This window comes from Dreissena polymorpha, chromosome 1 (assembly GCF_020536995.1).
Source record: "Dreissena polymorpha isolate Duluth1 chromosome 1, UMN_Dpol_1.0, whole genome shotgun sequence".
NCBI lineage: Eukaryota > Metazoa > Mollusca > Bivalvia > Myida > Dreissenidae > Dreissena > Dreissena polymorpha.
In genome coordinates this window covers 22,726,172-22,742,474 of record NC_068355.1, presented here as the reverse complement: position 1 = coordinate 22,742,474, position 16,303 = coordinate 22,726,172, and the positions used below count along the sequence as shown (strand labels likewise).

The 16,303-nt window shown below is 34.8% G+C and overlaps 1 protein-coding gene and 1 long non-coding RNA gene across 3 annotated transcripts in view; both read left to right on the top strand.

Annotated features, from left to right (window-relative positions):
• LOC127874187 (uncharacterized) overlaps nt 1-16,303 on the top strand; it is a 365,429-nt gene that overhangs the window by 278,540 nt on the left and 70,586 nt on the right. The gene's annotated exons all lie outside the window — the stretch shown is intronic.
• Nucleotides 8,341-8,775, top strand: LOC127874225 (uncharacterized). Its single transcript, XR_008046721.1, has 2 exons — nt 8,341-8,544; nt 8,701-8,775. It is a non-coding gene; the product is annotated as an uncharacterized LOC127874225 (long non-coding RNA).

Sequence of the window (16,303 nt, the reverse complement as noted above, 5' to 3'; positions counted from 1 at the left end):
CCGGCGCTTCGTGCGATTTTTTTTCCACTCAAAAAAGGCCAGGCCTTTTCCCCAAATTCAAATTAAAAAACCTGCACTTATCACACATGTTCATAATATTTTGTAAAATTTTAATAATAAGTTATCAAAATAGTCGTTATTTACCAGTTAACGGCTTCTTTGAAATATAAGAAACACTATTTACATGCAATAATTTTTCCCAATTGAGCCAATTTTGCGATTTTTTTTTCTTCCCAAAATTGGGGTTTTCACGACGCGAAATTCCCAAAATTCCAGTGTGGCGTTTTCCCAAAATGGAGCGGAAAAAGCCTGCAATGTTTTGCGGCGACTGAAACAAGCAATCATAGTGGTTCATTTGGCTGGCGTTTTGCCAGACATTTTTAACTAAGTGCATAGAGTGTTATTTTTAATAAAATAATATATACAGAACAATTTTACTTAAAATCATTTGAAGGAAGATAACTATTGATTTCAGGGCCATAAGGTAACAAGTATTTAAAAAAAAAATGAGACTAGGGGCAGGGTTCTAGAACCATAACTCTTTATGAACTGTTATTCGGGTTATTGCCATTTGCTTGTTATTTTGCTGAGCATAACTACAAATCGTAAAAAACAGTTCACTTAAGAAATGTATGTTAACTTCCTGATGCTTCAGATAGCATTGTGCAAAAGGTGTCATGTTGGTGCTGGGATAGGCAGTTTTTGTTTCATGTGGTATGCTAGTCCATATTGAAATATTCAGATTGCGTGTCTATCATTCGAAACTTTGCAAAACACGCATACAAAACTTCCTGTTTGAGTGTTTGTTAAATCACAAAACAAAACACAACATCCCTGTTTTCGATGTACATGTATTATTTTTGAATACAAATGAATTCTCTGACTGGGTGTTTTTTCGAGATTGCTATCAGAGTAGCACATCACATTAACCATTGTGTGAGATACTCAACAATTCATAGCTGATTTCCTTGTCATTGTTAATACTGTCTGATTTGAATGACAGATAAAACAAGTGCACAGTAAAATAATACCATCTGTCGAACACTTCTATTATAACAAACTCTTGGTTCAAAGCCGGGACTCAGTTAGTGCAGACTCGAAGAATCATATCTAAAAAATTTATTTTTCAAATATTCGCCAAAAGGCAAAAACATATTTATCCAAATCACTTGTATAGTGTATCCATTCCTTCAATGTATAACTATTCAAATAGTCATAGTTACAGTCCAATGTTGAATTAATATGATTACTAAGTATAAATATGTCAACATGTTGACATTATGTTACCAAGTTGTTAAATGAGGACATATGGCAAGTTGTAGCACTGGGGATGAAGGAAAAGTACACAAATATGGCGATACAGAACATTATATACTTGAATTTGTTTTAGCTCGACTATTATATATGAAATATATATAGTGGAGCTATCCTTAACTCACCCCCGACGTCGACATGAGCGTGAGCGTTGGACTGTTAAAGTGTGCATATCACCTCGAATATTTTTATGTCCCTTTTTATATCATCAGGCCTTTTCCGCTCCATTTTGGGAAAACGCCACACTGGAATTTTGGGAATTTTGCGTCATGAAAAATCCCATTTTGGGAAAAAAAAATAATCGCAAAACTGGTTCAATTGGGAAAAAAATTCGCATGTAAATAGTGTTTCTTATATAACAAAGAAGCCATTAACTGGTATTAATAACAACTATTTTGAAAACATTTTATTAAAATTTTACAAAATATTATGAACATATGTGATAAGTGCAGGGTTTTTTAATCTGATTTTGGGGAAAGAGCCTGGCCTTTTTTGAGGAAATAGAAATTGCATGAAACGCGAGATTTTGGGGAAAATTAGGAAAATCTTAAATAATAAATTTAACATATTTTACTTTTTTATGCCCCCCTTCGAAGAAGAGGGGGTATATTGTTTTGCACATGTCGGTCCGTCCGTATGTCCGTCCGTCCACCAGATGGTTTCCAGATGATAACTCAAGAACTCTTAGACCTAGGATCATGAAACTTCATAGGTACATTGATCATGACTCGCAGATGACCCGTATTGATTTTGAGTTCACTAAGTCAAAGGTCAAGGTCACTGTGACCCGAAATAGTAAAATGGTTTCCGGATGATTATAATGGTTTAATAGATTTGTTTTAAGAAGATTCAATTCGTACTCTTATTATGCAATTTTAAACAAGCTCCACAAGATACTTTGCACATTATTTGTTAATGACGGACACGTGTATTTAAACATAGAATATATCAATGTGCTATGTTTTTTCCTAGACCATCAATGACAGTTCAGTACTTGCATATATTACTGCATATATTGTTATCATTTATTCCAATGGTTTTCATACCTCGATACAAGCAATAATTTCCGTTGTAGCCTCATACAAATGGCTTGAACAAATGTTTTAGTTCGAATTTTAGCATTACGTGATTTTTAACAAGTTTGCAATTCCACTGCAATTAACATTATCATTTTAAACTTTGTTTTAATTAATAATTATTCTACCACCACTCGTACCTATTTTTGTAGACAAATTATGAAATGAAAGATTCCTATAAATATTGCAGGGCTGTTTTTTCCTTCTTTGCATGTGGCCTGGTTCAGCCATCTCACAATTTTGACGCAAGCATTTCACAAAAATCTAAAATATCCAACCTATTTAAAAAAAACAGTCTTTATAAACTGATTGACATTAAACAGACATTTTATATTCAAAAGTAAAATGTGTGTTGCTGTTTTTTGTTTTTATTTCTTATTTCGCTAATTTGGTTTCCTACTCAGGTAACCGCCTATGCTTGTTTTAATGGATTATATGTATTCCCCGCGAAAGGAGCCCCTGCGAAATGTTGTTCTGCAGTTCACGAATAATTCGTGAACAGTTCATGAACTGTTCGTGAACTGAGTTCATGAACTGTTCACGAATAGTTCGTGAACAGAAAATGAGCCACGTCTGTGAAAAGTTCTTGAAATTTTAGTTCATGAACTGTTCATGAACACTAATGGCATGAAGTGTTCATGAAATATTCTTGAAACCTAATGGCATGAAGTGTTCATGAACTATTCTTGAACCCTATGGCATGAAGTGTTCATGAACTATTCTTGAACCCGTGTGGCATGAAGTGTTCATGAACTATTCTTGAACCATTATGGCATGAAATGTTCATGAACTATTCATGAACATCAATGGCATAAAGTGTTCTTGAACAGTTCATGAACAACACAATTCTTGAAAAATTCTTCAGGGTTTTGCTGTTCACGAACAGTTCATGAACATTTTCCTTCTATTTTTCAATGGCTCATTTTCTGTTCACGAACTGTAAGTTAATAGTTCATGAACCATAGTTCTTCAAGAGTTCATGAACTGAGGTGGCATGAAGTGTTCATGAACTATTCATGAACAAGAATTTGTCAATTTATGCAAAGGTTATCATAAGTGTTACTAAAGCTCAACAAACAGGTCAGGGTAAGAAGAAACAAGTCTTGTATTAGCACTTAACATATTGATAGCAACATATAACAATAATTTAAATATAACACTAATAACTGAGATACAAGTGGTTTGATAATACTCTTTAAATTTCATAATACAACTTTGCACTATATGTTCATGAATAATTCATGTATTGAAAAGATTATGAATAGTCTCATTTTCAGTTCAAGAATCATTTACTAATCAATGGTTTCCCTGAAATGGTTACACTTACAGTGCCAAAGAACTTGAAATGGAACCAATGGCTGATCAGTTCAGCCGGTAATTTATTAAAGACTTACATTTTCAAATATAACATAAACCATGTGCCTTCCGTTTCAACTTCCTGTGCACACAATATTCTTTCTTTGTAAAAACAGCAATGCAATGTACATTGAGTTCTTGATATCATCTTAAACTGTTCTTGAAATAAGATGTCCTTAAAACGTTCTTAAACTTGTCTTTTAAGTCTTCCAAGAACAATGACAGATCCTTTTAAGAACATATTGGATTCTTAAAAAGTCCATCATACATTCAAAAACATTGTGTAGACCTGTTGAAGAACATCAGAAGGAAACATGTTGTTCAAAAAAGTTCTTAAAGTGTTCAAGAATAGTTTAAGAATAATTCAAGAACAGGAAAGGTCCTTAAAAAGTTATTGAAGTGTTCCTGAAGGCAGTTCTTAAACAGTTCTTGTACAAATGTTCTTAAAATTCTTTAGAACAGGTCAAGAACTCTAACTTACAGTGGTGAAAGTACTATGCATATTCATACTAACTTCACAGGTTTCACAAATCTACAAGATTTGTATGCTAGACATTTCAATATTACTTTCAAAAATATGTATGAAACATCTAGCACAAAGGAATTCATGAATTATTCATGATGGATCCTTAAAGTCTGTCTCAGAAAAGTCATTAGAAATACTTGTGCATGAAATGTTCATCACTAAGTATTTATGGTTAGATGAAGAACTGTTCATGAACTTTGAAATGTTCAACAATAATTCATAAACAGTTCATGAACATGTCTTAAGAACAGTTCATGTCCAAAAGTTCATGAACCAAGCTCAGGAACTATGTCAGAACCGTTCATGAACAGTTCTTGATTGGCTTGAAGTGTTCATGAAATCATGAACAACATTTCGCCGGGGAGGCTATGCTTTTGTATCAGTCCGCCTTAATAATCAGTCAATCCATCCGGCCGTTTGTCACAAACTTTTAAGGGCTTTATCTAAGTAACTATTTCAAATTTCAACATGAAACTTCATGCACGTAGGTGTATAGATTTATATTAGAAGAAGGCGAGGGATATCAATTCAACGATTTTGCTTGTTGTTACGGAATTAAAAGTTTGCAACAGGTGAAAACAGTTTCGTAACGTAACATGGGCTAATAAACCTCACCATTGCATTATAAAATAAGTAAAGTGCAGTGTAAAACTTGAGATCCTTTGTTTAAAAAATTGGGCGCAAATGCAGATTTGTTCAAGTCTGCATTCACTTTAATGAAAATGTTTGTAAAGTTCATGAATCATTCATGAATTTCATGCCACAGGGGCAACTCTGATTTCTTTAAAGTTTAAATGTTTGGTACCACTTCTTCTTAACTTTGTATTCTAGTTTTTAATTCATTAACGGTTTATATGCATTGCATGTTGTTTGCTAAGATAGTAATTACTGGCTTAAGAAAAATGTAAATGTTAAGTTAATTATTAAATGAATTTATAAAGTATGATTCAACCAAAACATGATTTACAGTTTAAATCATGTTTTGTGTATATCTTCCTGAGTACAATACCAAGGCAATGTTTGAATCTGGACCAAGTGGTATTAAAAGCTAGGTGACCATGGGGTGGCTTTGATCATTTATGTACCTAGAACTCAGTGGAGTGCTTCAATGCCATCATATCCCTCTTATTTGTGTCTATTGTTTACAAAATGTTCAGAGAAGTATTTTAAGGGGATCTTTTTTTGACATGTGTTTAATATGTCTCATGTTACAGTGTTTGAGTATTATGCTCTTTATGATATGATTATTTAGATTGTTGAATGTCTGTACAGAGTAAAGTCAACGTTACTATTTCCATCTTTATGGCATAACACAACGCTTGCTTGACGATATACAGGCTTTCATAAACTGAATATCGTACAAATATAAACAAGCCTTGAAGAAAAGAGTGAAGTCTGCAGCATGCAAAGTATAAGCCATTATGTAACAACCCCAGTAACCTTATCAACATATTGAGTGATTTGCAAAGCATATTGTTGTGAAATTGTATTGTATTTGTTACAAAGAAATTGTTGTGAAATTGTATTGTATTGTATTTGTCACAAAGAAATTCTTGAATGGCCTCTTATTGAAATTCATGATTTAAAATTTATTTAATTTTGAAGGCAACAGATCAAAGGTCAAGGTCACAGGAGACTGTCACATTAAATGTGTTTCTGCATCTCTTGAGCATTATTTGTGAATTAATAAAGTAGCATTTTAGTTTATAAAATGGCATTTTCCCTTTAAATAATGATTGCTCATAACATGCGTAAAACTGAAGTGTGGGCCCGGATAAATTGTGTGTGAAAAAGTAATTTTAGGAACCAAAATGCAGCACCTTATTTTGAGTATTTACGAATACTGTTGCTGTTTAAAACTTGTTTGTCACAGAGTTAATCAAATGTGATCTGTCTTCAACAAAATTGAAGTTAAAAAGTCAAATTTTTGTTAAAATCACAGAGACTTTCAATAGGTTTGAGTACATTTTAAATGAGTAATGTTTACTTGGCATTAAACAGTTCTTCAAGTGTATAGTCTATCTGAATCGTCACTTCATTATCGGTCCATATCTTGCATATATTGATTGGTATTTCTGTATATGCAGCTATTGTTTAAAAAATATAGCTTTTAAATTGCATTGTAATTACAAGTATGCTTCTTCCAAGTTTTGTTTAGAGTTTTAAAGTCCAACCTAAAACGTGTGAGGAAACAAAAGGTAGTAAGCATATATTTAAAAGAAATGTTCTTTAACTGTTCTAAAGCACAAAGTAATCGGTGCTTCTTTCATCATATCATTGAGACACAAAGCAAACAACTTGGTAGAGATACATGCATTAGGCGTTGAATACATTCCATGCCACACCCCTCCCTTTAGACGTCCTTTTAAGCTTAACTTTATAGTGCGAGCTCAAAAGAAGATAAAAGAAAGAAGTATAACAGGATTTCAGCGTCACTCAAAACTGAAGTAAAGTGTTGTTAGATAATAATCAAGATGACATATAATAATTTCTCGGCTGATTGAAATAGGGTTTGTGTTTGTTATAAAACATTTCCACAATGAGGCCAAGCAGTTTGTCTTGCTCAAAACATAAAAACATTGTGTTGTTATAATTTTTTGGCTGAAATATAAAATGCATTTTTTTTCAAAACAATGCTTCCAGGTGATGGGGCAGTTTGATTTGTAAGTTTGTTTTTGAACACTACCTGTTCAGTACTTCAATATTTCAATTCCCTTAGGTCTTAGGTTAGCCTCTCACAACTTTTGGTTATCTTATTATTATTAAGCCCCCCCCCCCCCCCCTTTGAAGAACAGGGGGTATATTGTTTTGCACATGTCGGTCCGTCTGTCCACCGGATAGTTTCCGGATGATAACTCAAGAACACTTAGGCCTAGGATCATGAAACTTCATAGGTACATTGATCATGACTGGCAGATGACCTCTATTGATTTTCAGGTCACTAGGTCAAAGGTCAAGGTCACAGTGACTCGAAATAGTAAAATGGTTTCCAGATGATAACTCAATAATGCTTAGGCCTAGGATCATGAATCTTCATAGTTATATTGATCATGACTGGCAGATGACCCCTATTGATTTTCCGGTCACTAGGTCAAAGGTAATGGTCACAGTGACTCGAAATAGTAAAATGGTTTCCGGATGATAACTCAAGAATGCTTATGCCTAGGATCATGAAACTTCATAGGTTCATTGATCATGACTGGCAGATATCAACACAATGGCTGCCACTACAACTGACAGCCGATATGGGGGGCATGCATGTTTTACAAACAGCCCTTGTTTGTGTTATACAGTTAAGTCTTGTCAGGACTTGGATCAGAACAGTCAGATTTTTAGTGTAACAAAACTAATCCCATGGCTTATTCCAATCATGACAATTTGTAAGTCGGAGCATAATTTTCCCTTTAACCTTTCAGAAAAATAACCTAACTAGTGTGGGCGTAAAGAAGCCTATCAACACTTATCACGTCTGCTATTCGTGATGAAAAAAACCACACAACAACATCTATATTTAAATAAGTAAAACACTGGTCAACGTTGCTGTGATATATTTTAAGTTTTTATGCCCCGGGTTTGGTGGCATATGCAGTCTGTAAGTCTGTCAGTCTGTAAGTCTGTCAGTCTGCGCGTCCGTCCGAAAACTTTAACATTGGCCATAACTTTTGCAATATTGAGATAGCAACTTAATATTTGACCTGCATGTGTATCGCATGAAGCTGCACATTTTGAGTGATGAAGGTCAAGGTTAAGGTCATCCTGCAAGGTCAAAAGTAAAAAATACAATCCAAGGGAAGTAATAAGCTTTTTAAAAGGGAGATCATTTCTAAACCTGCCAATTGATATATTGAAATTTTATTTCAAAGCGGCGCAATAGAGGGCATTGTGTTTCTGACAAACACATCTATTGTTCTCAATACATTTTAAAAACCACATTGTATCCAAAATATAGGAATAATGACACTCCACAAATATTAGAAATAGAAAAATTGATGTTACCATCCTATTGTCTTTTATTTAAGGTTTGTGACAAATTTCTTTACAGTACTGAACAATGCATCTTATATTAAAGGCTGTTTTTATACGCCCGTATAAATACGGGACGTATTATGTGAAACCCCGCGGCGGGCGGCGGGCGGCGGGCGGAAGGCATCACTTTGTCCGGACTCTAATTCAAATTGTATTCATCCGATCTTCACCAAACTTGGTCAGCAGTTGCATCTAGTTGATATCTAGGCCAAGTTCGAATATGGGTCATGCCGGGTCAAAAACTAGGTCATAGGGTCAATAAGTGCATTTTCAAAGGGGCCACTTTGTCCGGACTCTATTTCAAATTGTATTCATCCGATCTTCACCAAACTTGGTCAGCAGTTGCATCTAGTTGATATATAGGCCAAGTTCGAATATGGGTCATGCCGGGTCAAAAACTAGGTCATAGGGTCAATTAGTGCATTTTCAACGGCGCCACTTTGTCCGGACTCTAATTCAAATTGTATTCATCCGATCTTCACCAAACTTGGTCAGAAGTTGTATCTAGACAATATCTAGGTCAAGTTCGAATATGGGTCATGCTGGGTCAAAAACTAGGTCACAGGGTCACTTAGTGCATTTCAAGCATTTAGCATGGTGTCCACTCTCTAATTGAAGTAGTTTTCATCCAATCTTCACCAAACTTGGTCAGAAGTTGTATCTAGACAGTATTTAGGTCAAGTTGGAATATGGGTCATTCCAGGTCAAAAACTAGGTCACAGGGTCACTTAAACCATTTCAAGCATTTAGCAAGTGCTCTCTAATTGAAGTAGTTTTCATCCGATCTTCACCAACTTTGGTCAGAAGTTGTGTCTAGACAATATCTACATGTAGGTCAAGTTCAAATATGGGTCTTGCCAGGTTAAAAACTAGGTCACGAGGTCCCGTAGTGCATTTCAAGCATTTAGCATGGTGTCTGCTCTCTAATTGAAGTAGTTTTCATCAGATCTTCACCAACTTTGGTCAGAAGTTGTGTCTAGATGATATGTAGGTCAAGTTCAAATATGGGTCATGGTAAAGTTATCAAGTTGTCCAAAGTCTTAAAACGGGCGTATCTTGTGACAGTTTGGCACTCTTGTTTAATTGTGCAAAGCATGCTGTTTCATCATGGTTTTAACTTAAGTTACGATCATTTTGAAACATATTCATATCCTGTTTCAGACAAAATTTCACTTATATCACCTTACCAGCTCACTTCGACATTTCTATAATAGATGTCCAATATGCAAAATAATCTGGGATGTCATTCGTTCGGATTTTTCCGTCCAGGGTCGATTTTTGAGATCAATGTAACAAATATTGTTATAACTTCCTTAACAATCAATACATTTTGGCTCAGTACCAATTTTGCTAGGTCTTATATTTATTAATTTCTGATTGGCTTCCACGGACATAATTGGTTACTGACAAAACATGTAGGCTTCTTTCTGAAAATCGTTCAAGTCTACAAAATGTTGTAAATGTCTGCGATCTTGACATTTTAAGTGATCTATTAGCAATGTAAAGGACAAAAATAACATATTGTAAAGCAATATGTTAACCAAACTATATATTGAATACGTATTTGCTAGGTTGCGGGCTTTCATTTCTCACAGTCAATTGATATGAATACTTACAACATGTATTCTATGTCCTGTGCAAAACATGTACTGTCGCTTTTGGATACAGTATTGTTTGTCAATTTAAATTTATTTTCGACGTTCTGTATAACCTTTTTACAGAATGACCAATACAAATGCTGTGATATGGATGATCTGGTTTACAATATTTTGCATTGAACTCGCGGGACATAGCAACTAGAAACACTATACAAAAGTACAATAAGCTATGGCTCGAGGTTTTTAACCATAGGGACCCTGCCTTTATCCCATTTGGGGACCTACGGCTCAGACCCCTGGCTAATTTTCTGGATTTCAAATTGTGGAAAATTGACACCCCTGGTTAGGAAATGTTATCATTAGATGGCAATCATGGGCAAAGATTTGATGTAAATAACATTATACGTGTATTTCTATGAAGTCAGTCAAGAACCACATATTCAGAAAGCTAATGCAAATTTAATTAAGTGCTATTCCCAGCAATCCATGCTCCCAGTACTCACAGTCTACAAGGATGTGTAATGACCCTCTTGTTTTACTGTAGCTGTATTATCCATAGGGTTTGACCTAGTTTTGCCATAATTGTATGGTTGAATGTATTGATTGACAATAGAATTGTTAATGTTTAAGGGAATCCAAACTTACAACAATTGTTTCAAGTTTATCCTTAACTGTTAAAGAACAAAACGTTAATACTGGTTTAACTCCTTCCCTAATAAGAAGCAGAATAAAAAAAGGCTTTTGAAACTGGCATAAAACCAGAACAGACTTTGTGTATTTAGCCATCTGTTCAGGTGTTATGCTGTTTGCTGCTCATCAGTAACTAAGTGTTGGAAATGAAGACTTAAACTTGAATCTAGTAAGAAAGGTATTTAACTAAATTTAACTTTATAAGGGATTACAATGCATCAAAACAGCTTCTTAGTGGTTAAGGGTTAAATCAACCAGCAAGCAAACATCAGTTTTACCTTAGACTTAGGCCTCATCACTACCATCAAGCTGAGTTTAAACAACAAGTGCATATGAAGAACCCTTGCATCAGATTTGACTTGTAGAAACTAAATGATGCTAAAATAGCAGAGGCATTACAAGCACATATTCATGGCAAGTTTGTAACCCCAAATATCCTAGACAATGGCATCAACACAATCACAAACATAATCAATGCAGTTCTGCAGTCATTGGCCAAAAAAAGAAGTTATTGGGAGAGAGAAGGAAGAACAACCCATGGGTGACGACCGAGATCATGGACGTCTCTTACAAAAGAAGAGAGTTGAGGCATGAGGAGTACACCAGCCTGGACTCTAGGACAGATTACAAGAAAGAGAACAGGGGTGTTACACAAAAGATGAAAGAGGCCAAGGAGGAGTGGATATGTAGAAGCATTTTATCAATATGGACAAATACATGACCACAGGCATCAGTAAGGAGCACCCTCAAGACTTCACGAAGATCAGTCAGGCCAGTGTTATAGCAGACAATGATAGGAACCTTCTGACCAAGAGTGCTGCAATCTTGAACAGATGGACCAAATACTGCAATAACCTCTGTAACTACTTTAACTGGAGCCCAGTCACTTCAAAACGATCCGAGTACTTGGTGGGGAAGACTTATTGTCCACTTGTGCAGTCTGGCCAACGCTGGGGTCTTATTTGCGCCTTAGCAGTACTGGTGCCCTTCTAGGACAGGGTTGCTGCCAAGTATTTGGAGCTAGACACATCTTCCAGCTTCTCGCTGTTTATGGTGCTAACTGCACTGGTGTTGTTTGTGAAGTTCATCATAATCTCCGACTTCTAAATGATGACTTATAACTTGTACGCTCTTGCAAAGAGTCTGTTGGTAAGGTCTTGGAGCTCACTGCTGATGCCACCAATGAGGTCAATGTCATCAGCAAAACTCAAGTTGGAAAAGGGTATTTCATAGATGGAGATTGGGTTGTAGTGGTCTTTCAGGGTCTCATGTATTATCTTCTAAAGGGCAAGTTTAAACAAGACGGTCGAGAGCAGATATACCTGTCATACGTCCACTGTATTATGCAGAATTCACCAATCTGTCCATTGAGAAGTACTGTGTTGTTGGCGTTTACGTAGAGTTCTTGAATGACTGCACCAACCTTTGTCAACGTTTCCCTCAGAACTTGCCATAGGCCATCATGCCACATGCATTTGTCATTATGACGTCCACTGTATTATGCAGAAGTTACCAATCTGTCCATTGAGAAGTACTGTTTTGTTGGCGTTAACGTAGAGTTCTTGGATGACTTGCACCAACCTTTGTCAATGTTTCCTCAGAACTTGCTATAGGCCGTCATGCCACACGTGGTTGTCAAAACCTTTCTTAAAGTGGATATTGCTGTGAAAGAGCTCACTTTTTGTTGCAAATATTTCTCATTGATGACACTTCACTTGAAGATCTGTTCCATTGTGCTACGTCCATACCTGAAAGTATCTTCCTCTTTTGCCAGCAGTTTGTTGTGTTTTCAATTGCTTGATAATTATACCTAGTATGATTATGCGGGGCTCCCTGATCATAGTCCGGGACTTGAATTTATTCGTTTTGTTAATTAACTTATTGTTTTCTTAAAAAGAAATCCACATGTTTTCTCTTTTTTTTGGGTTGACATGGTTACTTTCGTTGCATATTTCAGTCTGAAGACCAACATTTCTTTAACAACATTTAAGCTTGAAATTGTTTAAGCTATAAACAAAACATTTAATTGGAAATGTTGTTATTGCCTCTTTCAAAAAGCACTTTTGATATTTAAACGTTCAGACTGGAGGAGGATGTATGGTACATGGTTGAATACAGAGTCCTTTGTTACAAGGAAGATTTTTCGGCTGGCAAGTCTATTCATAATGAAAACTTTTAAACACAAACTGGAAGACACACTCAACTAAACAATGCTTTCATTGTGACTACTTACTTGGAAAAGTATTTTTAGAATTACTAATAATTTGTTAAACAGGTTTGTTTTTAGAAGATTCAATCCGTTCTCTTATAATGCAATTGTTAACAAGCTCCACAAGATACTTTGCAAATTATTTGTTCATGACAGATATGTATATTTGAACATAGAATAGATCTATATCAAATTGCTATGTTTTCTCCTAGATCATCTATGACCGTATATTACTTGCAAATTACTGCATATAAATTCTTATCATTTATTTCAATGGTTTTCATACCTTTATAAAAGCAATTATTAACCTTCAATACTAACAATAATTTCCTTTTTGTCATATAAAAATGGCTTGAGCAAACGCTTTGATTCAAATTGTAGTATTAAGTGAGTTTTAACAGGTTTACAATTCCACTGAAATTTACATGATCATTTTTAACTTTGCTTTTTTTAATAATCATTCTACCACCACCCGCAACCTATTTTCTGATGACAGAGTATGAAATCAAAGGGTGTTTTGAAATAAATCATGTGGTTATACTGGAAAAAAATCATGGAGTTATTCTGCAATCAAACCCTTAAAATGTTGTAGGGATTTTTTCCTTCTTTGAGTGTGGCCTGGGTCAGCCAGCTCACAATTTGTTATGCAAGCATTTTACAAATTGAATTTACCCACAATATTTTACAAAAAAAACTTTCTAAACTGTTTGACATGGACTTAATAAGCTTAATACTGTAAAAATCAGACATTTTATATTCAAAAGTAATGTATGTGTTGCTGTTTTTTGTTTCTATTTCTGATTTTGCAAATTGTGTTTCCTACTCAGGTAAATGGCTATGCTTGTTTAAATGCCAAAGCAGAGGGATAAAGTTTTGGAATTTGGAATCAATCCGTCCTTCCGTCTGTCGGTCTGACTAATTTGTTAGGGCTATACATTGTATCTCAAACACTATATACGTTTTCAACATGAAACTTCATAGATGTATAGATATAAACGAGGAGAAGACGGGGAATACAAATTTGCTTGTTGATAAGGAATTAAAAGTATGAAACTGGTGGAACCAGTGTTGTAACGTAAGCTCGGCTTATAAACCACACCATTGCATTAGACCATAAGAAAATTGTATAGTAAAACTTGAGATCATTTATTAAGAAATAACAGTATGATTAAAGCATGCTCTTTTACAATGGACATAGCTTGAATAAGAAAGATCATGTGACGAAAGTGAAAACACATGAGTAATGAAGTGATGGCCGATAGCGAGAGAAGTGCAGCAATCTGGAGTTGATTTTGTATTCTTATGCATTTTTAAGTGTAAATATTGTTTGAATCATTTCAAATTGATTCAATTGCATGTTCATGAAATGAATTTACAATTTCATACATTTTTAGCTCGTCTGTTTTCGGAGAAAACCCGAGGTATTGTCATAGCATCTTCGTCGTCCGCCGCCCGACGTCATGCTAAAACCTCTAAAATTAAAGTACTTCCACCTACAACTTTGAAACTTCATATGTTAATGCTCCTTGATGAGTTCTACATGCCACACCCATTTTTGGGTCACTAGGTCAAAGGTCAAGGTCACTGTGACCTCTAATATAAAACTTTAACTAAACTTTAACTTTGCCTCTAACATCATAGTGCTTCCGCCTACAACTTTGAAACTTCATATGTACATGTACCTTGAAGACTTCTACACGCCACACCCATTTTTGGGTCACTAGGTCAAATATCAAGGTCACTGTGACCTCTAATATAAACCTTTAACTTTGCCTCTAACATCACAGTGCTTCCACCTACAACTTTCAAACTTCATATGTAATGCACCTTCCAAATGAGTTCTACACGCCACACCCATTTTCAGGTCAAAGGTCAATGTGACCTCTAATATAAAACTTCTGACAAGCTTTCATTTATTCAAAACTGCACCCACAGCGGAGCGTTGGCACCCGCTATGCGGAGCTGTTGTAAGTATTTGTGATTTGAAGGGAATCCTGCGGTCATGTGACATGGAACAATTGTTATTGACAAAGGGTTTAAACTTGGGCATATATATGGCTTACATTTCTCACAAGAGAACTAAATTCAATGCGTAACTAATGTGTTTAACTGAACAAAAAACAGAACATAAACACATATTATAATGTTTGTCAAAGTGATAGACCATGGATCATTGATGATACAGTTAAAATGTCAGATTTGTGTTGATAGATGATGTATGATGTTATTGTTTGGAAGCAAAAGTGCCAAGCCAAAGAAAATATAATAATATTTTACAATACCTATGCATAAAAACTTAATTTTGAAATTTCTACAAGTATATGACTATTGTTTGTACAATTTTAATGAGTTTGAGACTAAATGTTGTCACATATTTTTAAATGTTTATGCCCCTGGTAGGGTGGCATACAGCAGTTGAACTGTCCGTCAGTCTGCGATTCCGTCCGAAAACTTTAACGTTGGCCATAACTTTTGCAATATTGAAGATAACATCTTAATATTTGGCATGCATGTGTATCTCATTGAGCTGCACATTTTGAGTGGTGAAATGACAAGGGCAAGGTCATTCTTCAAGGTCAAATGTCAAAAAACAGAATCCAAGGGAAGTAACAAGCTTTAAAGGGAGATAGTTTATATTTTATATCATTTGGCAGGTACAGATCATTTTCACAAGGGAAGTAATATTTTTTAAAGGGATTTAATTAAAAGATACTTTTGATTCAAAGGGTTGCAGTAGGGGGCATCGTGTTTCTGACAAATACATCTCTTGTTTTTCTAATAAATTGAGCGTCTCACTTTTAATTCACATAAAAGGAAAGGACGCTTTGTGTTGTGATGATTATTCCAGAAATTCCAAGATGTTCAGTTCAGTAAAATGTGCCTGGTTGAATGCGCGATAAAGAGACATTTTGCAAACTTATCATTTCTGCGTTTGGCGCAGTAAAACCACATTAGTAGGACAATTTTCATAAATAAGTTCTCTAACATGCTTTTAAATTGTTAACTTGGTATTTTACATGATTAGCTTAATATTTTCATGAATGAATCTCATGTAATCTTAAAGTGGAATGCACGATTTTTGTATGTGTTAAATTGTTATATATATGTTACAATAACAAAAAATAGGCAAGAACAATTATACATTGAAGATGAATTTCATAAAATGCAGCAAAGATAAATAAGCGACCCAAGCCAATTGTGACGAAGATATTTCATACATATTTTCCTACAATAACCTAACCATTCATCTTTTTTATTAGGATCGGAGTTAGTGCTCGTGTGTCGTAAGAATAGAAATCGTTGCAGGAAATTAAAATAATCCGTAAAACTAAATTGACATTCACATTGTACATGCATGATATCATGCTGGCGAATTCGACTGTACATACATTTTCGAGTTCAGAATTAAATATCTAGCTTATTTCACATTTTTTGACACATGTTTTTCTTAACTTTTATTCTAATTTATATTGAAATATATGTAAAATAAGTTTTATTCATTTTATAT